This window comes from Adiantum capillus-veneris, chromosome 15 (assembly GCF_014529385.1).
Source record: "Adiantum capillus-veneris isolate H3 chromosome 15, ASM1452938v2, whole genome shotgun sequence".
Classification (NCBI taxonomy): Eukaryota; Viridiplantae; Streptophyta; class Polypodiopsida; order Polypodiales; family Pteridaceae; genus Adiantum; species Adiantum capillus-veneris.
Window position 1 is genome coordinate 153,978,425 of NC_140945.1, and position 22,969 is coordinate 154,001,393.

Genomic DNA, 22,969 nt, shown 5'->3' on the forward strand with positions numbered 1-22,969 from the left:
CCCCGGGAAAATTCTGAACCGTTTGGGAGTTACTCCTCGTAGAAAATGGCCGAAAAATGTGGAGCTTAAAAAATAGAAAAAACAAAAAAACAAGTTTCTAAATATGCTAGCTTGCGTGCGTGGGCTGCTTTTTGCGGTTCTCATGCGTTTATATGTAGGACGCCTCCTTTCAAGCCTATTTTTGGGCCGCTTTGCTAAAGACTAGAAGGAGGTAAAAAAAGCCACTTTTTGGGCATGAAGAAAACAACCCGTATTTAGAAGGAGGCTATTCTATTGGGATGACGCCTTGAGATTGTGATTGCGAGTGAGAATATATAACCTAGAATTTCATTTTCATAGTCTTTAAATAGTTCAAGCAAAATGATCACTTAACAGAACACAAAAGTGTCCTATTACCATTCTAGTGTTAATTAAATTAAAGGTTGCTCCCAAGCATACTAATCGGATTCTTGGTAAGGATAGTCAATTGTATCAAACGTTTGCTGGTCCTTTTAAGGTATTAAAGCGGGCTGGGTCTCTTGCCTATAAACTTGAGCTGTTGCGCATGTGAAAAAGTTCATTCAGTTTTCCATGTAATTTATTTGAAGAAGTATGTGGCTAATCCTCGTCATGTTTTGCAGGAGAGATATGATATTTGAGATGATGGATCATTGAAAATAGAACCAAAAACAATTCTTGATCTTAGAGTTAGACAGCTTAGGAGTAGAACTCTTGTTGAAGTTATGGTTAAGTGGGATATGTATCCCGTAGAAGATGCCTCCTAGGTAGATTTAGATGTTTTGCATGCTGAATACAGGCTCCTTCCAGCTGTGAGGACATAGTTAATTTTGACAGAATTGTAATAGGACTTATTTTGCGAAGTTTTGAATATATATTTTGTTTGGAGTAAAGTTTGTTAATTTCAACGTTTTTTCACTTTATAGGACATTATTCTAATCGTTTCCGTGAAGTTTCAAATTTTGACCGGGACACCTCTCGCGAGCCAGTTTTGAGGGTGTTAAGGACAAAATTTGGAAAAAAATTTATATTTAGCATTGGTAGTCCTCAATACGAGGAAAAATATTGCTTCTTCAAGTTTTTTCAAATTTCCTCATTTTGATGCCTGTTTCAGCCCCTACATTAGGAAAAAAGTAAGAAAGTGATGTTTTAGGCTATTTTGTAGAATTTGTCAACTTGCAGGTGAATTTTTTGCCAAACTAAGCAGGATATGTATTTTCTGCATCACAAGATTTTTGAAAAGCTCAATGAGATGAACAAATTCATATGAGACGGCCCCGCACAAATTATGGACTGTTAGGGAGTGACGGCTCGTAGAAAATGGCCGAGAATTGTGGACTTCAAAAAAACAAAAAAAAAAGTTTCTAAGTTTTCTAACTCACCTGTGGGTTGCGCTTTTGTTGTTCTTTTGTGTTTGCGTGTAGGACGCCTCTTTTTGAGCCACTTTGCTAAAGACTGGAGGGAGGTAAAAAATAGCCACTTTTTGGGCGTAAAGAAGACAATCTATATTCAGAAGGAGGCTATTCTATTGTGATGGCACCTTGAGATTTTGATTGAGAGTGAGAGTGAGAGTGCAATTGGGATTGAGAATTGTGCCCAAGATTTAGAGAGAGATAGCTCGGGGGTGGTCGGGAGGTTTGACACGAGCTACGCTCTTCTTGTACCCGTGAATTCATATCAATACAGATCTCTGATTTCTTGCATCTACTCTGTGTACTTGCAAATATTGATTATTCAGTTGTTGTGCTTCCGTGTCTCGTCATACTCATAGTTATCTACCAGATAACTATGAGTATGACGTGTACCCGTGAATTCATATCAATACAGATCTCTGATTTCTTGCATCTACTCTGTGTACTTGCAAATATTGATTATTCAGTTGTTGTGCTTCCGTGTCTCGCCATACTCATAGTTATCTACCAGATAAAGAGCTTCTTTGATCAATTTTCTTAATGTGAGGCTCCTTATCATATGCAAATCCTTTTGAAGACCCGCATGTCTCATTCCCTAGATAAAGATCAACATTAACTGTGCTTGTGTAGGTAGTTCAAATCTCGGATAGAACATGATATATCTTTTGAGACATAATGCTTCTTTGCGTGTACTAATTCACCCTCTCTTTGTTTGGATTTGTGAATTTGTGAGACCGTATTGTGAGCTATGCCTTTCTGCAAGAATTCTTCGATGAATTCTTCAAACAGCTCGTCAAGAGTCTCAAAATCACATCTTTCCACTGAGTTGAACCATGTAGTTGTGTCATCTTACAGAGTCGGTCTGAATCCAACAAACCGTGTCACAAAATCCAAAACTTCCTCTGCTCTAATTACTCTTCTAAAAGCCGCAACGTGATCTCTCGGATCTTTATCCCTCAGTATCGCCTATTTACCCATTTTTAGAACTTGGATGGTCTAACTCGCCAATTGTCTACAAGTCTACAAGTCTAACCATAGACTCTCCCAATCCTTCTCTAGCTTCAAACCTTCTATTGTAGCTAGGTTCTTCTTTGAAGGGATTAGTCATTATGTTGGAGATTGGTCTTTGAGAAGGCATGTTTTCCCTCTCTTAGATCAATTCATCTCTAGTTTTCTCTCTAGAAGAGAATCCAAGTGGCTTTCTCTTTGGAATTATCATAGGAATTCTCATGTTTGGTCGAGGTATGTGTGGTCCTTCATTGACCAAATATCCACCTCTATAAAATCCATGTTTTATGGCTTCATCAGGGTACATCCATGGTGGCAATGTAGCTGGGCTTGTGTCAACATGTGGATAAATTGGTATTTCAACACTTCTAACTTGGCTTGCCATATCTCTGGTCATATCTACAAAAGGATTGGTAGATTCAGTTTCCATCCTAATCTTATCTTTCTTAATGTCAGGCCCACTCAATACTCTTAAGATAGTGCTTAACAAGCCCACCTTGGCTTAGTGCAACTTATCCCTTTTTGCCCTTGATTAGGTCTCTTAGAAGTTAGGAAATTGTGACTCTTTTGGTCTCTAGATACTGGTTCGGGGCACCTTAAAAGTTTGGATTTAGGAAACGGAAACCTCGAAAAGTTCAGCTCTAAAACCTAGGAAAATGTTTTTTCAAACTGCTGACGCTCGCGAAATCTTGTTGAAATGTGAGAAAACAAACAAGGGTGTTCTCGAAACACTGGCGACTAAGCCTAGGAGGATGTGACATGCTCTGATACCAATTGTTGGAATTAGGGTTGCAAGAAAACACACATAGCTTGGAGAAGATGAAGGAAGCTCAAGGCACACAACACAGAGTGTATAACTTAGCGTGGAATGGAAATATAGATAGCCCTAGAGTGATGGGCATATATACAATGCACGGGGGAAGAAACCTCCTAAAGAGGAAAAAAATCCCTGATGGTCCTAGTATTTTCACACACATCACTACCACATGTATGTGGTAACAGGTGAATGTTGCAGCAATGAGGGATAATTATCCCTCACTAATCAGGCATCATGTGCTCGAGAGAGTATCTAGAAAGCAAGCCTACTCCTTTGTTGCTAGAGAGAATCACACCACCCATAAAGGGCATGCAACACAACCTAGATCAACATAATGTCAATCGAGGACACAAATGACATGATAGGCACGTAGATTTTAGCTTATCAAGCTGAGACCATCCTACACATACATTTGTCTGGAAGGCCAACTAAACCAAAATCTAGAACCTCACTACTCTCAAATACACCACCTAAGCCACATTCACACAAACAAAAGGAAACTCACTAAATCATACTAGAATCATATGAAACTTATGGAACACTATCCCCTCACTAGAATACACCGGTCCCAAAGCCTTTACACTCAAAATCCTAGCTCTAAACCCATCTACAAAAAATGCGTATAAAGACAGAACCGGATTTCAAAAGTGCGTGAAACTAAAATATATGAGAAGCTATGCGTAGCTTATGTCGCCACAATTCTAATGACTACTTGCACGCAGAAAACAGACATCATTTGATATACTTAACAAATGGAAATAGCTCGTAGATGCGTGAGTGCGTTCGCTCGTAGCTCTTGTTGACGCTAGCGCAATGGTGTAGTCGGATCTCCAATGTGATGAACAAGTGGGGAGTACCGCCAGGATGAGGTTCACGCTCTCTTAGGCTTCCTCTCTCACACACATTCGACGGCAACTTAAAACTTATGATTATGATAATGTATTTACAAAAGTGACCTAGGTACCTTATATACTAAGGTTACCTTACCTTAGTATATAAGGTACCTAGGTCACTTTTGTAAATGGCTTGGCATTTACAATCTGGAAGTGCCATTGCACCTCGACTTCTTCTGCAACTAGACTACCTACTGATTACAAATTATGTTTATAACCATAATCCACAACATTCCATAAATCTCAAAAAAGAAGGCTTTTGTTGAGTTATGCCGTGTTGTTGACCCGCCGGTCGACATCCTTTCTAGATAGACTCTCAGGATACAACCAATTAGCTATCATCGTAGAAGACCAATACAAGATAGCATTTGCAATGGAATGGGGAATATATCCTTATATGGTATTTCATTTTGGCTTAACCAATGCACCTGCCTCATTCCAAAGGCTAATGACGTACGCCTTCAAAGAATACCTATGGATATATTTAAAGACATACATGGATGACCTTTGTATTCACTCTATCATTAGGGTAGAACACATTGACTATCTCAGAAAGGTATTCGAGAAGTGCAGGACTTATATAATATTTCTAAATATTGAAAATAATTTCTTCATGGTTAAGACAAGGTAGAATCTTATGGCATATTGTCATTGAAAATTATATATCTATGGATCTTGACAATCAAGGTGATTGTAGAAATGCCAAGGCCAACTAATGCAAGCAAGTATAATCCTTCATGAGACATTGTGAGTACTATTAGCGGTTCATAAAAATATATGCAGTCATTGCACAACCCCTATATAGGTTGATAGTTATCTTTGATTGGATTGGATAGAGTGAAGACATAATCAAGAAACTTAAGGATGCACTTATATGAGCACCAATGCTTAAAGAACCAGATTGCGGTAAAATATTCCATGTTGACTTTGATTCCTTGACATTTGCAATATGTTGTATCTTGGCTCAACCAAGAGAAGGTACAATGGATTTCTCAGACTACTACACTAGTAGAAAGTTGAAGATTGCAGAAAAGAACTAAACAACCAAAAAACAAGAAGGGTTAGGTATGATATATGCCATAAAGGAATCTAGGCATTATGTTTTGGCCAACAAATTGGTTTTCTTCATTGACCATCAAGCCCCCTTGTATCTAGTAAACAAACATTGCAATATAGGGAGAATCATTTGTTGGTTCATCATACTGCTAGAGTTTGATTTTACGATGGTGGTTAAGAAAGGCAAAACACACCTTAGAGTGAATCAAATCTCTAGGTTACCCAACAAAGAAGCATCCAAAGTTTTATATGATGACATCCATAATGAATACCTCTTAAGCATCGAGATGGTTCCATGGTCTCAAGGAATAGTCACACATTTGACCTACATAGGCATGTTTGACAAGTCTGAACAAGCCCATAAGAAATAAATTATTAGATCAGGCAATATCTTTTAGCTAAAAGGAGGATTCTTGTACCATATAGGCTCCAAAGGGATATTTCAATTATGCATAAATACATAAGAATATGTGTTTTATCTCATGGAAGCCCATGTACAAGATGTAGCCTTCCATTGTTCCAAAAACAAGACACGCCAACACCTAATGTAACTCGGAGTGTATTGGTTGAATATACATGTTGATGTATATAAATATGTAACTGGGAGTGTATTGGTTGAATATACATGTTGATGTACATAAATATGTCTTGAATTGTGCTATAGGTAGGATCAATGCACCCATGGAGTATGCCACATTGTTTCAGATAACAATTACACCTCAATGGAGTCAATATTTGATTGGCTACCTAACAACGAGGACATTCCTTGAAAATAGAACATGGGCTAGACAAAGAACCATTGCATTGGTGGCTAGATACTTCACCTTAGTTGAAAACAAACTTTAGAAAGGAGGAAAAGATAACCAACTCAGGATATGTATGGCAAAATACAAATATCTACCTATCCTAAAGCAGGCACACAGAGGATTAGTGGTTTTTATCTTAACTACTAGAATCTGGTGGCCAGCATTGCACATGGATGAAGAAAAATATGCTAAAAAATGTGAAGATTGTTTTCGCATCAAAGCACCTTTACAAAGAGATGAGATTCCATAGCAATCAATGATGGGAGCAAGGGCATTTCATAAGTGGGGCTTAAAATTTGTGGTACCAATATTACCACTTTCTTATAGATCCCATGCGCAACATATCATTGTTGCCACGGAATATCTCACGAAATGAGATGAAGCAAACCGCACACAAAAAGAAGATTCCAGAATCACTGTACAATTTCTATATGTAAATGTCTTTGTAAGATATGGATTACCCATAGAAATCCTCAAAAATAGAGGCACACATTTCATAAATGAAGATTGAAAATCTTCTTGAGGAATTTATGAATATTCACAAGAAGTCTACCCCATATCACCTACAAGCCAATGGTCAGGTAAAAGTTACTAATAAAACACTTTGGATAGTATTGACTAAAATTGTGACAGATTCAAGACAGATTGGGACTAGAAGCTACATTTTGCTTTATGGACATATAGAGTGGCCTATAAGACATCCATTGGAACAACATCATACAATATGGTGTTTTCTTTTAATGCAATTCTACCTATTGAGTTCTTAATCCCAACCTTTAGGGTAGTTAAACAACTATAGTGGATAGTTCATGAGTTATCTTCAAGATTAGATGACTAAAAAAGGCTAGATGAACTACGTCTTCAAGATGTAGCATCTATCTATGCTAAGAAAATGTGACAAAAGGAATTCTTTAACAATCATGTATGATCAAAAGAATTCAAAACAAGCAACTATGTCCTGGTTTATACCTTGAATCAACATGCTCAAAAAATCAAAAAGAGAGGGATGGGACCCTTTGTGATCAAATATATATCACCAAGAGGAGTCATGAAGCTCGCAACATCAGAAGGAGAAGAAATGCTTAACTGGACTAGTGGATGCACACTCAAGAAGAATCATATGCCCTTCTTTCATAGAGAAAAACAATGAGCATCAGAAAGTAGTGTATTGTTGAAGAATCATAAGCAAAATCTAAAGAACAAATGGCTAAACAAAGGTTTCTACAACAGAAACAACAACACAAGAGACCATTGCGTTGTCGGGGGATATGTGCTCGCTACGTGAGCCGGGCAGGCGCCGGGCCTCTGGCTGTGGGAGGTGTGAAAGAGAGAGAACAAGAGACAATGACAGCTCTGCCAATCACCGCAATCATCAATTAATTGAATGTTACTCTGAGTACAATTTATCCTTAGCCAAGGCGGGTTGTTAACAGCGCCGTCACTTGGATCATCTACTAACCAGGAGCTTAAGCTCCCACTTTACAATATTAACCGGGCCGTTAACAACACCGGGGCTTAACAATTATTCAATCAATCTCTAGTCGATGACGATGATGGTAACTCCCTCATGTCGCTTCATCTGCTTCGATTGCTCGTGGATTCTGCAGTCCTCAAGTCAGTTCACTGCCTCAATCATGAAGCCTCAATTATTATCAATTATCCTGCAACTTCCTGCTCTTTATGCTCTGTACTTTAACTTCCTCCTACTCTTCAATTGCTATCTGATTATTTAACCCTTGCTTTGCCTGCCTCATGCTTTCCTCTTGCCTTCTTAATCATAGCCACTCATCTTATGCTCGACGAGAGAGAAAACTTCATGCTTGCTGATGTATGAGAGAGATCCTTGGTTTTTCTTCTCAAGCATGAGAGCGAGAGACTTCCTTCTTTCTTTGCCCTGGTTCTTAGGCACGTTTGAGAGGTAGCTTGTATCCTGCTTCAAATCCTCCCTTGCCGGCTTTCCTAGCCGAGGTCTCCTTCTCCTCTTTTGTTAACTCCCTTCACGCTTCTTGCCGAGCTCACCTCGCTTTGCCGGTCTCTTTCTCTAGTATAAGGCTCAACTCCTTCTTCTTGCCCCTTCTCTAGCACGGATCCTTGTCAAGAGAGATAGAGAGAGAGAGAGAGAGAGAGAGAGAGAGAGAGAGAGAGAGAGAGAGAGAGAGAGAGAGCTTAAGCGAGCTCCTTGTCCAAGCAAGAGGGAGAGAGAGAGTGAGGTTGCCCCAAGCTTGCTTTCCAGCTCTTCTCGTCACCCCTTTGTTGTAAAGAATGAGGATGCAAGAGAGCTACACAAGACAAGCACAAAGCACACAGAGATGGAAAGCTTCTTCTTCTTCTTCACAGAAAAAAGAGTACAAAATGACTAAGTGCTAAAGCTGAAAAGTAGCACATATGTACATGCGGTCACTAAGTGTGAACTCGCTAGAAGCGTACTAGGCTGGCACTATAAGCTGTAGAATCACTGGCAGAGATCCTCCGTGTCGGTCACCTAACGCGCCAGTAAGTAAATGCCGTAAGCGGCCAAGACCCATAGTGGATGCCAACTCAAGGTGTAGAGCTCGACATCTCAACACTCCCCCTCGAGCTGTGCATGTCGCAGAGTCCAAGCATAGTCCGGAAACGTCGAAGCTTCTCAGCTCCGAGGGCCTTGGTAAAGATATCCGCTATCTGCTCCACTGTGCTGACGTAGACCAAGTCGATGTCGCCCGCCAACACTCGCTCTCGAACGTAGTGGTAATGGACCTCTATGTGTTTGGTCTTGGCATGGAACACTGGGTTCCTAGCCAACTGCATGCTGCTGAGGTTGTCACAATGGATGAAAATCTGCTGGTCCACCTGCACTCCCAATTCCTCAAGTAATGTGCGTAGCCAAGCTACCTCGCACGCCGCAACTGCTGCACCTCTGTACTCGGCCTCTGTGCTCGATAAAGCAACCGTAGGCTGCTTTTTGCTGCTCCAAGTAACAGAAGCACTCCCAAAAGAGAACATGAAGCCACTCATAGATCTCCTATCAACAATGCTACCTGCCCAATCTGCATCTGTATACCCATACAATGCTAATGGTGCATCTGCTGCATAGAACAATGCGTAGTCAAGAGTACCTTGCACATACCTAAGTGTGCGTCGTACTCCATCCAAATGTGGCTTCCTCGGAAGTTGCATGAACTGACTCTCCAAGCCTATTGTGTAGCTCAAGTCTGGCCTCGTGATAGTCAAGTAGATTAGACTACCCACAATCTTCTTGTACATGTTGACATCCTCAACAACATCACCCTTCTCTGCACTCAGCTTTGCATTCACATCCAAGGGAATAGAAATTGGCTTACAATCAGCCATACCATACTTTGACAACATGTCCAAAGCATACTGTCTCTGTGATAGCCATACACCCTCTGGAGTCCTGATCACTTCAATGCCAAGAAAGTAGCGCAACTCGCCTAAATCTTTCATTTCAAACTCCTGTTTGAGAAGACCCTTCACATGGTCGATCTCCATAGCATTGTCACCAACAATAATAAGGTCATCTACATATATGGTAATGACCACAATCCCCACATCACTCTCACGTACATAGAGTGAATGATCAGCATGAGCTCTCCTAAAACCAATACTGACAAGATACTTGGCAATCCTGTCATACCATGCTCTAGAGCCCTGCTTCAAACCATACAAAGCTTTGAGAAGTCTGCATACATAATCTGGGTAACCTGGATCGACATAGCCAGGTGGCTGATCCATATACACTTCCTCTTGCAACTCACCATTCAAGAAGGCATTCTTTACATCCATTTGATGCATAATCCATCCTCTAGATGCATCCACTGCTATGACAGCTCTCACTGTCGTCATCTTTGCCACTGGAGCAAAGGTCTCCTCATAGTCTATGCCATACGTCTGTGCATAACCCTTTGCGACCAGCCTTGCCTTGTGATGCTCAATGTTACCATCAGCCTTATGCTTGGTTTTATACACCCATTTACAGCCAATAGCTTTCTTGCCACTTGGCAATGGCACCAACTCCCATGTGTCATTTGTTTCCAATGCAGCCATCTCTTCATTCATTGCATCATCCCAATGCACATTTCCAACTGCATCCTCAAAACATGTGGGCTCCACATCCTGTATCACCTTAGCCATGTAGGCTTGGTGATGCGCTAGATACCCATCATAAGTCAATTTCTGAACTGGATTTCTGACTCTATTAGATCTGCGCGGTCCTGGGTCACTCCTTTGCCCTCTAGGATCTTCTTGTACTTTCCTTACACCAGGTGTCCTGACAGCCGGAATTCCAAATTCCTCATCAAGACTTTGTTCAGAACCATCTGAATCCATGTCTACATGTGAAAAACTTGATGATGCATCAACCATAAAGGGAGGTTCATCAACCTTTTCCTTTCCTTTTCGTGATACATTCCCTGTACCTGTTGGTGGAGTAACCTGCGTACGTAGTCTACCATTCCATGGTTTCTCAACAGAGCCACGAGAAGAGGACTCTTGTGGTCCACTCAAAACCTGTGACTATGGCCTCACATTTTGTACAACCACATCATCTTTTACATCAGCCCCAATAGTGCCATGTGCATTACTGTACCAGCTGCTCATCTCATCAAAGACTACATCTCTGCTCACTCGTAATTCTCGTGTAGTAGGATTGTAGCACCTGTACCCCTTTTGTTCAAGGGAATATCCCACAAGAATACATTTCTCAAGGTTCTTCTCCTCAAGAATAAGCATAGAAATCAAATCTTGGAACACGGGGATGTCGTCTCTTGTATTCATGGAAGACCTAAAATGTACATACTCATCTCCTAGACCATCCAAGCATGCACGGACAATGTCATCGTCTTCCACTGAGACTTTAATAGATCCAAGAGCCTCAATGATACTCTTGATCTTCAAAGCATAATCATTGATGGAGAGGTTGTTCCTCTTAACCTGATTTAGCTCCGACTTTAGTTGAAGCTTCCTGGCCTTGGTGTTCACCTCGAACACTCTGCCTAAGTTTTTCCATGCAATGGCGGGGGTTTCAGCATCCTGTAGATAGCCCATCATGCCATCTGTGATGCTCATAGAAAGCCAATACATCACTTTGCTCTGGCCTTGTTGCCAGTCCCTCAAAGCTTTCCTTTGTTCTGCTGTAGCATTTGCCTCGGGAATCTCTGGTTCCTTTTCATTGTCTCCTTCTACATAGTCCCAATAACCTTTTCCTTTTAGGAAATTTGTTATTCTGAACTTCCATGCAGGGTAGTTATTTTTCTCAAGCTTCTCAGTAACAATCTGACTGAAACCGTCAGACATCTTGAAGCACTAAGACAAAATAGCTGCAATCTGCAAAAACCTGCAAATCTGCTGAACCTGCTATCGTGGTTCCTGTAACGCTTTCTACACTCAACGAGTATCCACAATCAAGCGTACATACAACCACTGTACTTGTACAGTAGATCTCTGTATACTGCACTTTGGAGACCTGTTCAGAAACTTGTGCGAAACTTGTCGTGGATTGCGAACGAAGGGATTGTGATGCTCTTGCTCTCTTAGCCTCTCTTGCCTGCACCAGGCTCTGATACCATGTAAAGAATGAGGATGCAAGAGAGCTACACAAGACAAGCACAAAGCACATAGAGATGGAAAGCTTCTTCTTCTTCTTCACAGAAAAAAGAGTACAAAATGACTAAGTGCTAAAGCTGAAAAGTAGCACATATGTACATGCGGTCACTAAGTGTGAACTCGCTAGAAGCGTACTAGGCTGGCACTATAAGTGTAGTCCAGCTGTAGAATCACTGGCAGAGATCCTCCGTGTCGGTCACCTAACGCGCCAGTGAGTAAATGCCGTAAGCGGCCAAGACCCGTAGTGGATGCCAGCTCAAGGTGTAGAGCTCGACATCTCAACATTTGTGTCTTCGAGCTTGCCTCGTTTTCTTCTCCTTGCCCTCCTTATCTTTCCTGGAGACCTCCCTCCTCATAACCTCGTAACCTCCTTGCCTTCCTTTTTCCCCTCCTAACGTTTATGATTTTTCCTCCTCGAAGCCACCCTAAAATAGCCCCTTTTGGTTTTTTCCCCACGCAGTCAGGGCGCCATGACTGACGTGGCGTAGGAGTGTGATCAATGACGTGGCAGTTGTGAATTTGACCAGTGCCGTTTACGACAGGATCAACGCCGAATATTGTCGCGCCGCTATGCTGAGCAATTTCTATCTCTTGCTCGATGTCTCCCGAGCTTCATCGTGGCCAGCGCGAGCCCATCTCCTTTTTTTTGCGCCTCTCCTCGCTGCCTGCACACGCCATGGCTAGTGTTTTCTTTTGCTTTCCCACTAAAACAAATACCCCTTAAGGGTTTTGGGCCACCTTGTCTTTGGGCGGCCAAGGTAATTTGACTTGGGCGGGCTCTTTGGGCGGCCATATGAAGGGCATCAAATTGGGCATACATATCGGCCAAGGCAATGCCAAGCATGACACTTCGAGCGGCTCTCAAAGGGCTTCATTGAGTACCACATTTGGCCTACATATTGGCCAAGGCATCGCCACACTTCCTTCATTGGGCGGCATTGGCGTACATGCTGGCCAAGGCAATGCAATAGGCATCAATTTTGGCATACGTATTGATTAAAGCATCACCAAGCACCACATCTTCTTCAGCCGCCCTCGACTGACAATGTCATCATGAATTTTATTGTCTGTAATAGCATCTCGAATAATCCCGAAATCACCCAGCTCACCAGTGTCGCGACAATTGACAGTGGACTCTGCCTGTCAAGTCGTAAATCCTATTAGACTTCTCAAACTACATAAAATGCATACAAAACTCGCTGAGGCTGTAAAATTCCCACATGGCACACTAACTGAGTGGACTGGACTGGTACGGAGCCGGGCCCTGGTGCATCTTTAACGGCCAATAACTTGGCAATCGTAACTCCGATCACTAATCTAAAAAAAAACGATACACTCCACAAAGTGAGCACTTTAGGCCCGTGCATTCATTTCATTTCTGCCACCTCAAATGCAGTTTCCCAATCCGGTACGGATTTGCAATTGACTTAACTTCAAACTGCCATAACTTCTTCACTGTAGCTCCAATCAACGAGCCGTAAAGACACGCCGGTAGAGCACTTCAAGCATTGCAGTTTTAGATCATAAATTCCTTTCTGTGCTCACTTTAAGCATTATCATTTTTGGAATCATTAAGGTATCTATTGGTTCTTTTAAGCCGCATCTGGCATACATTAATCATTAAACTTGGCCCATTAACAAGCCCTGATCACTGACCATTAAATGTGTAGCACTATGAGAGATCGTGGTTACCGCGGGCCATTACCGCAAAACAAGAGAGAGGAATTCAAAATGAGGAGAGAAAATCCTTTTGATGCTCAAGGGAAACTTAACCGCAAATATTACCGCATGCATTTCCGTGAATATTGCCGCGCACATTACCGCTAAGGCTGGACCCCCTTCCCCCTCCCTCTCCCATGGGTTTTCATTTAAATTCAATACAACTCCAAATTTATTTACACACTACAACTCCTACACTCTCCAGAATGCTTTCTCACTTCACTTAATCTCTCTTTCACTCTAAAAATTCTATACATAAATCATTGAACTCACACAAATACTATTCATAAGCACATAAGGCAACATTTGCAAATTAATCATATACTACACCAAGTGAAAGAATGGAGAGTTTTATTAATTCTCATCTTGTATAAGATCTCTACAAGCACTAGGATCCATATTTAGACCCATAGTATTCAAATCAATAAACATATTTAGAGATTCTTCCTCCTCTCCATCACCTCCTGTAGAATCATCATCGCTTTCTCCCTCTTCCTCCTCCTCAAGATGACTATTTGCAAGGTTTAGCTGACCTTCTTCAACTTCTACTACATCTTCCTTTGCATCTTGTGGTGATGGTATGATGGGATCAATTACTGGCTCAATGTCCATCTCTGCAAAGATAGATCTACCCTGCGGCGTGACTGGAATGACATACCAAAGTCTTCTTTGATATATACATGGCACATAAAAGACCTGTACGTCACACACAAAGAATAAGCTGATATACATAACTTAAATTTTTAATTTAAGTTAATTGCACATAGCCTAAATTACCTTCTCTCAACTACTAGGATACACCAAGTTGGCAGTTTTTCCTCGATGGAATTGGGTGGAATCCACCATAATGAGCCCATTTTCATGTCTTTTGACCTCACCCGCAAACCATCGGCACTCAAAGAGGAATTTGTGAAAAGATCTGAAATCCACTTTGATTATTCTCTCTATAGTACCACAATATCTGACCTCATATGTTGTTCTGTCAAAGTTTCCCATCACGCCACAATCATTAGTGGTCCGACGCTCATCTGTCTTGCGGGTGCAAAAATGTCGGCCTTCAGACCAAATGGAGTTGAAAATGAGACCCTACAATAACAATCCATAAGAGGTTACATCGCATTTCATTAAGTGATTTGCATACATGCATACATAACATATACACACTCACCTTGCGCAAGCATCCTCGCGCATACTCCCATTCTTTAGGGATTATTTGTTCTCCTTGTGCTTTGGCATTGGCCATAGCATTATGGATCCACTCTACTTCAATCAAATCAGGATATTTTGCAAGCTCTTTAGGAAAAGGAGGTGCACGTCTACCTCCATGGGACCTCTTCTATGCATCTCTATCCCTTTCTCTACCTGCGCTGTCGAGGAAATTTGCGGTCTTGGAAGGAAAGCACCGGGCTTATGGCTGTGAGAGTTTGTGAGAGAACTCAACAAAAACTATATGAAGAAGTTAAACCATAGATGCCATGAAGACTAGGGTTTGGAAAGAAGTGCAATCAAAGAAGACTCACTCTTTCTCTCTTGCACTCACACACACACAAAGAAAGAACGCAAAAGAGAATGTTAAAACAATACGAAGATGCAAACATCAAGGCTATGGTCATATCGTATCATGGGTAATATGAAAGGGTTAATGGATGAGTTAATGGCATTCAATCTTGGCTGACCAAATAGGCTACGAATTGTTCTTTGGAATTGTAGTTTTGTGCTTACCATAATATAGATATTTTGTCTAGTGCTTGGGATTAATTGTGTGTACAAATCCTCTTGGTTCATATCAAGATAACTACGCTTACATCAAAAGAAAAATTATAGTCTATGAGAGGTAGTATGATGGGATCGGGTGATAGAAGTATTTCATTGAGCCTTTCACGGCCGAAGAGAAACACTATACGTTGTTGAAAGTGTATTTTACGGCTAATCCATACGTTAATTCTAATAGACCGTACAGAGTGAAAGCGATAGAAATGATCATCATGTGGGTTATTCATCTAGGATAGTATGTGAGAAATGTAGATATGAGAGAAGTGAAGAGATGAGAAGTTTCCCTCCCAAGCCCTATTCTTGCCCGTAGGCAATAAGGATACTGCGGGGAGAGATGTACCTGTAGCAAAGAGAACCTAGAGAGGATGAATTACTAAGAATAAGAGAGATAGGTTTGGTTAAGGAGATGAGATTAGATACATATATATGTATATGTTGGATTAGAGATGAAAATGAAAACAACAAGAAATCAAGAAAACATCAATGTAGAACACATCTTACTTGAAACCCTTCGGCACCATTATTGATGGGAGAGAGAAGAAGAGTGGATAATTCCACTTTGATTGATACACCAAGTGCAAGACCTTCTTTGATTAGAGTTGATCTTCCAAGGTTAGCTTGTTGCAAGAATGGCTAGTCTCCCTCTAGGAAAAAGTGTAGGCTTGGGCTTATGTTAATGGCTAAGTACAATTAGGCGTTACTACTCACTCCCTCATGAATTCTTCTCATCAATGGCTTAAATGCTTGAGTTCTTTCCAAGGAAGAAGAGGTCCCCTTTTATAGGTAAAGGGAACCCACAAGGGTTTACACAAGAAGAGAGGAGCCAGTGTGAACAGGAATTGGAAAAGTTGGAAATGATTTGCCCCTGCATGATGTGGGCAGACTGGGGTCCAGTATTTTGATCATATCTCCTCAACCATGGCTCCAAATAAAATAGTAAAAATATAGGCCAAAACTTCAGCTCATTAGCTACGATTTGCATTTAAAAATCGTTTTCCAATTTGGATTGGAACCTTGTGTAAACAATTCATCAAAATAGGGTCCATTTATGGCAGCAAAAGTCTTCATGTGGTCTCCTTAGCCTAGACTTTCATTTAATTCCAAACGACACCTCATGCCATATGAAAGCATGACATTGCTCCTTGACAAAGTTTTGTAATCATGCTTGCAATAATGCATTAAAATAAGTGTATCTTTGAAATCATGCCACCTAGTGTCCCACTAGGATTTGATTCTCTCTTAGTAGCTATTTAAAAAGAAATATAAGAAAAGTTTAAAAAATACATAGAATATATATATATATATATTGGAGTTTACCCTAGATATAGGATCTAGCTAGGGTGTGAGATGATAATGAAATAGTAGAAATAAAGAATCAATGCTTTTTGCCCCAAGTTAAAGAGGCGGAGCTATTGATGCTTTTCCCATAGTATTTTCTGATGGTAAAGTAAGGATATGTTACCCTTGAGAAAAATAATAGGATGAGATAGAAGGATTATTATTATACTTAAATATGCATATGTACACTATAGGAAATATAATTATGTATCTAAAAAAAATACAAGATAGATCTTGTAGCATGCGTTCCCACTATGTACGTGTCACAGCACGACATCCACCCCCTCTAAACCTGCACATCCTCCGCTATGTGCCACATTGTCTCTTTGTAAGATTAGACCTCTTGTACATCTTCCTTGTCTTCTTCTTCACTGGATGATTCCAGAGCTTCATGTTCACTTTGATCTTCACCTGTGTTTTTCTCTTCTTCCTCATCCATATCTTCTAGATCATTGTCTCCTCTTCTCTTAAACATTTTAATCCTTTTTCCTGCAATGGGAATCTTTACTTCTGTACCATCTAGTTCAGAAAAGCTGTAAGTAGCATTTTCATGCACATGCTTTACAACATACGGTCCAAACCATCTTTTTGAGAACTTACGCATGACTGTGTGCTAGTTATCAAGGCTACTATCATACACTAAAACCCAGTCACCTTTGTCAATTGCTTTGCTCCTGAGTCGATGTCGCTTATCAAAATAGTACTTGTTTTTCAACCTTGCATTTTTGAGTCGTTCTTTTGCATCTTCAATGTCTCCAGGTCTTCTCTCTAGCTGTCTTATACGCAGTGCAAGGAGATCTTCCCTACTAAGCCCCTCTTGCCAAGGTAGTACATTCCATGTGGGAATTGTATCCTCAATCGCACTGGCTTTTGACCATGCATTAGCTCCGCAGGCATGTAGCCAGTTACTGAGCTATGTGTTGTACGATCAGCCCATAAAGCATATGGTAACAATTTTGGCCACTCACCAACTCTTCCTTCGCAAGCCTTGGCCAAAGCTTTGATGATAGGAGGATGCCCTCTTTCACTCTTTCCATTGCCTTCAGGGTTGTAAGCTGTAGTAAGAGAAAGATTGATCCCTAATCTAGAAAAGAACTCCCTTGCTTCTTCGGCATCCAGTTCACCTCGATCTGCAGTGATTTTTCCCACACAACCATAACGGCAAATCACCTCATCAAGAAGGAATTTGCACACAGCTTCTGTGGTCTTAGCTCTGAATGCTCTTCCTTCAACCTGGTTAGTTAGGTCCTCTCGTGCAAGAACCAAGTATCTCATATGCCAGAGTCCTAAAGGCATCGTGACTAGATCCACAACCCATTTATAGTGCATGGCTAGTGGATATGTAGGGTGCAATCCATCACAATGTGGAACATTTGAATACATTTGACAAGTTACACGTGACTCTACAAACTGAGATACATCTTTATACATACCCTTCCACCAGTATTTTTCTTTCAACTTGGAGAAGGTTGCCCACACACCCCTGTGTCCAGCCCTTAGACTCTCATGAAACTCTTGCATGAGCTTTACTTGAGTCTCTTTTTTACATATAACCCGTTGTGGTGTAGCACCCTTTTGTTTAGGATGCTTCCACAAGTAACCATCCATTCAAAAGTACCCATATGCTTTCCTGCGTATCCTCTTGAATTCTTATTCAGACCAATCATCCTGTTTTGTTAGAGTACTCAAGTACCTTCCAATAGAAAGCCAATCACCTTCATAAAGATCTTTCAAGAACAATTCAAGTGAATTAGTCATGCAGGCATTGTTACCTTTGACATGAGAGATAGAATAGATTTTTGTGCCTACATCATCTCCCTCATCAATCATTTGTGACTCATCTTCATACCTTGCCCTTGATAGCATATCTGCCACTGTATTGTCTTTACCTGCAATGTGCTTAAACTCGGGATTTAAGGACTTAATGTAGGCAATCCACCGCAACATAGCAATGTCTGGTGTTGAGCAACTTGTAATCATCCCAAGAAGTGGTAGACAATCTGTTTCTACAACCACACATGCACCAATTAGGTACTCTTTCCCACTTTTCAAGGCTGTAACCATACCCCATAAATCTCTCTTTATCTGTGGATAGTTTCTTTGGCGAACACTTAGTACCTTTGCTCCAAATTTACCACATACCTGTGTCCTTCTTTGTCATCTTGCCCTATTGCCCATCCAATCCGTGTAGGATTGGTATCTACTGTCACAATCACTGGCGTTTGACACTCATAGTCTACCTTTCTCAAAGTCATTGCTGACTGGAGTAACTCCTTTAGCTTTTTCATGGATTTTACATGTGCTTATGTCCATTTAAACTTTTGATTCTTTCTAAGCAGCCGATAAAGAGGATCAGCTACATGTGCATAATGTGGAATCCAAATAACATAGAAGACACATGCTCCCAGAAACCTTCTAACCTCAGTGATGCTAGTGCATGTTTCTTTCATTCTTTGGATGGCATCTACCTTTGATGGACAAGGTTTCCTACCATATGTCCCGCACATGTGCCCCACAATGAGCACTTCTTTGACACCAAACATAGACTTTTTCCCTGACAATGTAAGATTCACTTCTTCCAACCTTGACAAAATTTTATCACAATCATTTATGTGATTTACCACAAACCTGCGACATCCCTTGAGATCCAAAGCTTCATATTTGTCACTTTATTCACATCCTTTGATAGGCAAATCATCAATGAAAGGCATTGTGATTTGAGGAATAAAGTCACGTAAGACCTTATTCATCCCATTCATCATATGTGCAACCGAGTTGGTTGCTCCCTGTGGCAAGGTACACATCCTTACCAAACCCAAAGGTGTCCTCATAGTTGTCAAGTCTCTGCTTTTGATTGCAAGCTGAAATTGATCATACCCTGAGTAGAGATCCCCCATTGAGTAGATTTCCCTCCCTGCAAATGCCTCTGCAAACTCATCCACAATTGGACCTGTACCTACATTTCTAATTGTCACCTTGTTCACTGGTTGCATATCTTGGATGAAGCGTAGAGAACCATTCTTCTTCAGAACTGTGAACCACCTGTTTGAGTATGGAGCACAAGAAGGCTCCAAGATTCCCATTTTGATTTTCTCATTCAGTAGCTCTACTAACTTTGGCAAATGAGCCTTTGGAACCGGAATAGGCCGCAGACTCCAAGGCACACGAGGTATTGTGAAAATTACCATAGGAGCTACAATATAAGGATCAACACATCCTATCTCATGTGGCTCAAATGCAAAAGACTTACCATGCTTTGAAAGAATTTCTTTGAAGCACTTTGTCTCCTCCTGTGTTAGAAACTCCTCGCAACCAATCTGCAAGTCTTGAAAAGACTCCTTTGTGAAGGTATGCCCGATATTTTTAGGATTCCGTAAACTTGGTTGTAAAGAAGCCTGTTCAATCTTTTCACTGTTGTTGGGTGGTAAGGGTGAAGCTACTGGTTTCACCTTCTTTGCTACACTCTTGTATTTAGTTTCAACATGGACTTCTGGGCCAACTGTTTGGCTTTCTTTAAAAGCTTCTATTACTTGATACATTTCCATAGAGAAAACTTCCACAAATTCATTTTCAAGATGCAAACTAGACCTCATTATAGCATCAAGCTCACCCATAGTATCTACAAAAGAAACTTGTTCACACAAACCCAAAACATTTTCAGTAGGCTTTAGCAACCCACTCTTTTTCATGCCTATTTGTACATTATGCACATATTGCCTCTCATATCTCTTCAAATCTTCAAGTTTTGTAAAATATACTGATCCATTCCTTGTTACCAAGGAGCTCATCGAGAAAGTTTCACCTATTTTTTGATCAAGCGAGACCCTTTTTCTTTCTGTACCAATGCAATCCCGCTTTACAATGGTACTTGGCCAAAACCCATCATTTCTCTATGATCATGAAACTCTTTGCTTACCTTTGGTAGAGGATGTTCTCTGAGGTTGTCACGATTTCTTTCATGGTTTACACAGACTGTGAGGAATTGGACAGCTCGTTTACCATATTTGCTACGTATTCTAGCATATGCTGAACCATCGTCCATAACCTTTGTTTCCATTCGAACTCCCACAATGTAGGGTTGTCCAAGGATGAGATGATATGAAGATGTATCCTGTACAAAGAAGTTTTGGTCAATCTTTACATCACCTATTGTCACCTTCACACCTGAACATGCTGCATACAATTCACCGGATGAATTGTTTGCCACTTTTACCATCCAACCATGATCTGTGTCCATTGGCCATTTGCACTTGTTGTAGAGACTCTTTGACATTATGTTTATTTCTGAACCATGGTCAATCAAGGCAACAAATGGCTCTTCAAGATCAGCGACCTTGACCAAAGTTTCTGTAGTAGCCCTTGCCCAATGACTTCGTGAATAGTAACTCCTAGGAATATCTTCAACTTCTTCATCATCATTTGAGAAATGCACTTGCTTCACTCTCCCACTAGATTGGTAGCATCCTACCATAGCTCCATCATTCTCCTTATTTTGCAGTTGCATCCCTTGTGTCTTCGAGGTTTCCCCTTCAACCTGTGGACGAGAAACTTCAACAAGGGTTTGCCTCTTCCTCTTGATGATGTCAATGATCTCCTCGTGGAATTCACGCTTTGAAATGCCAAGAACTTCTCCCAGAGTGAACTCAATCTTGCTATTCAAGATCCTTTCCTCCATGAGTACGTCAGGTGGAGATGCTCCTTGTGTTGAGGGTGTTTGAGAAGGCATTGATCGAGTCGCTTCTTCCCCCACTTCTAGAAGCTCTTTTTGATGGTCCTTCATCAGCATTCTCACGTCTGCGCTTCTCTTCTACAATTGCCTCATTTTGTTGGCATTTTGTAATGTAGGCATGCACTGACAATGAGTCCACTGGATCATTCCATCCTGTTTCTAGACGTATGCAATCACCTGCTTCATGTAGAATCTCTTTTGTAAGCTTTCCCTTTTTAGCTAATTGCATGACATTTGGCCAAATTTGACCATGATGGTCACTCACCTCTTCATCACAAAAATGTATAATTTTTACTCCATAAGTAGCTGCCTCAATTGAAGAGGTGGCATGCTTGGTTGCCATATCTTCAACTAAGGTTTGCATTCCCCCCTTCCCAAAGTTAGTTCTCAAGGGTAGACCTGTCTCTCTTAAGTGGATTTTACCATCCTTAAAAAAGACAACATCTTTTGACAAAGCATCACTAAAATAATCACAATCCCTTCTTACATGGTCTGTACTATCACACCAAATGGGCTGTTGTCTTTGCCTAGGAAGTGGCCCTGATGATTGGCCTTTTTCTTCAAGCTTTGCAAGCTTCACCTTCAAGTCACGCATTCCCTTCACAAGCTCATCTAGCATGGACTCATCAAACTTAGGAGCGATAAAAGTAGGCTTTACCATTTTGTCAGGAGTTGAGGTGGAAGGACTTGTAGTGTTTAGTACCATCTTGTCCCTTCTTCTTTGTCGTTTGGCAAGCAATGAGACAGCACCTTCAACCTCATTCTAGTTGGTCTTTAGTCCTTGCTCAGCATCTTTATCTTCAAGAAGAAGCTCCAAATTTTCTTGAAACTCTTTACCTGCAGCTTGTAAGAAAAGATCTGTCTTCTCTTCATCTAGTGTGGCCCTTTCAGTCCTTGTGAGTTGTGCATAGCGCCGCTCAAATTCCCTACGTAGTTCTGTTATTGATAGTCCTTGCTTTGGCTTGACTACCCATTCTAAGAATGTCCTTTTGGTCACTCTCTCAGAGTCTTCCATGAAATATTCCTCCTTTAAAGCTACTTTGAGTTCTTCCCAATTTCTCCCATGCCCATCTTTAATTGCCCTAACATGCTCCCTAATTTCTGGAGCAACAACTAGCTCAAAGCTTTGAATCATCTCACCTTCTGACACGCGATGCAGCTCCATCTCTTTCACATACTCGCATAAGTACTTGGTTACATCTTTGCCATTGAACTGATCCATTCTGTTGACGACCGCTTGTATGGCCTTCGTTGCTGAAATCTCCCTTCTTTCAGTAGCATGTTGTTGTTGCATGAACATTGCAAATGCTTGAAACATTTGCATTGTTGCTGGGTCAAAATGCATACCCTGTTGCTCAACATGATCACCCATGGTTATCCACAAACTCTCACCCTAGCAGATTCGCGTCGGGTTCACCAAAAATATGTCGAGAAATTTGCGGTCTTGCCAGGAAAGCACCGGGCTTATGGCTGTGAGAGTTTTTGAGAGAAATCAACAAAAACTATATGAAGGAGTTAAACCATAGATGCCATGAAGACTAGGGTTTGGAAATAAGTGCAATCAAAGAAGACTCACTCTTTCTCTCTTGCACTCACACACACACAAAGAAAGAACGCAAAAGAGAATGTTAAAACAATACGAAGATGCAAACATCAAGGCTATGGTCATATCGTATCATGGGTAATATGAAAGGGTTAATGGATGAGTTAATGGCATTCAATCTTGGCTGACCAAATAGGCTACGAATTGTTCTTTGGAATTGTAGTTTTGTGCTTACCATAATATAGATATTTTGTCTAGTGATTGGGATTAATTGTGT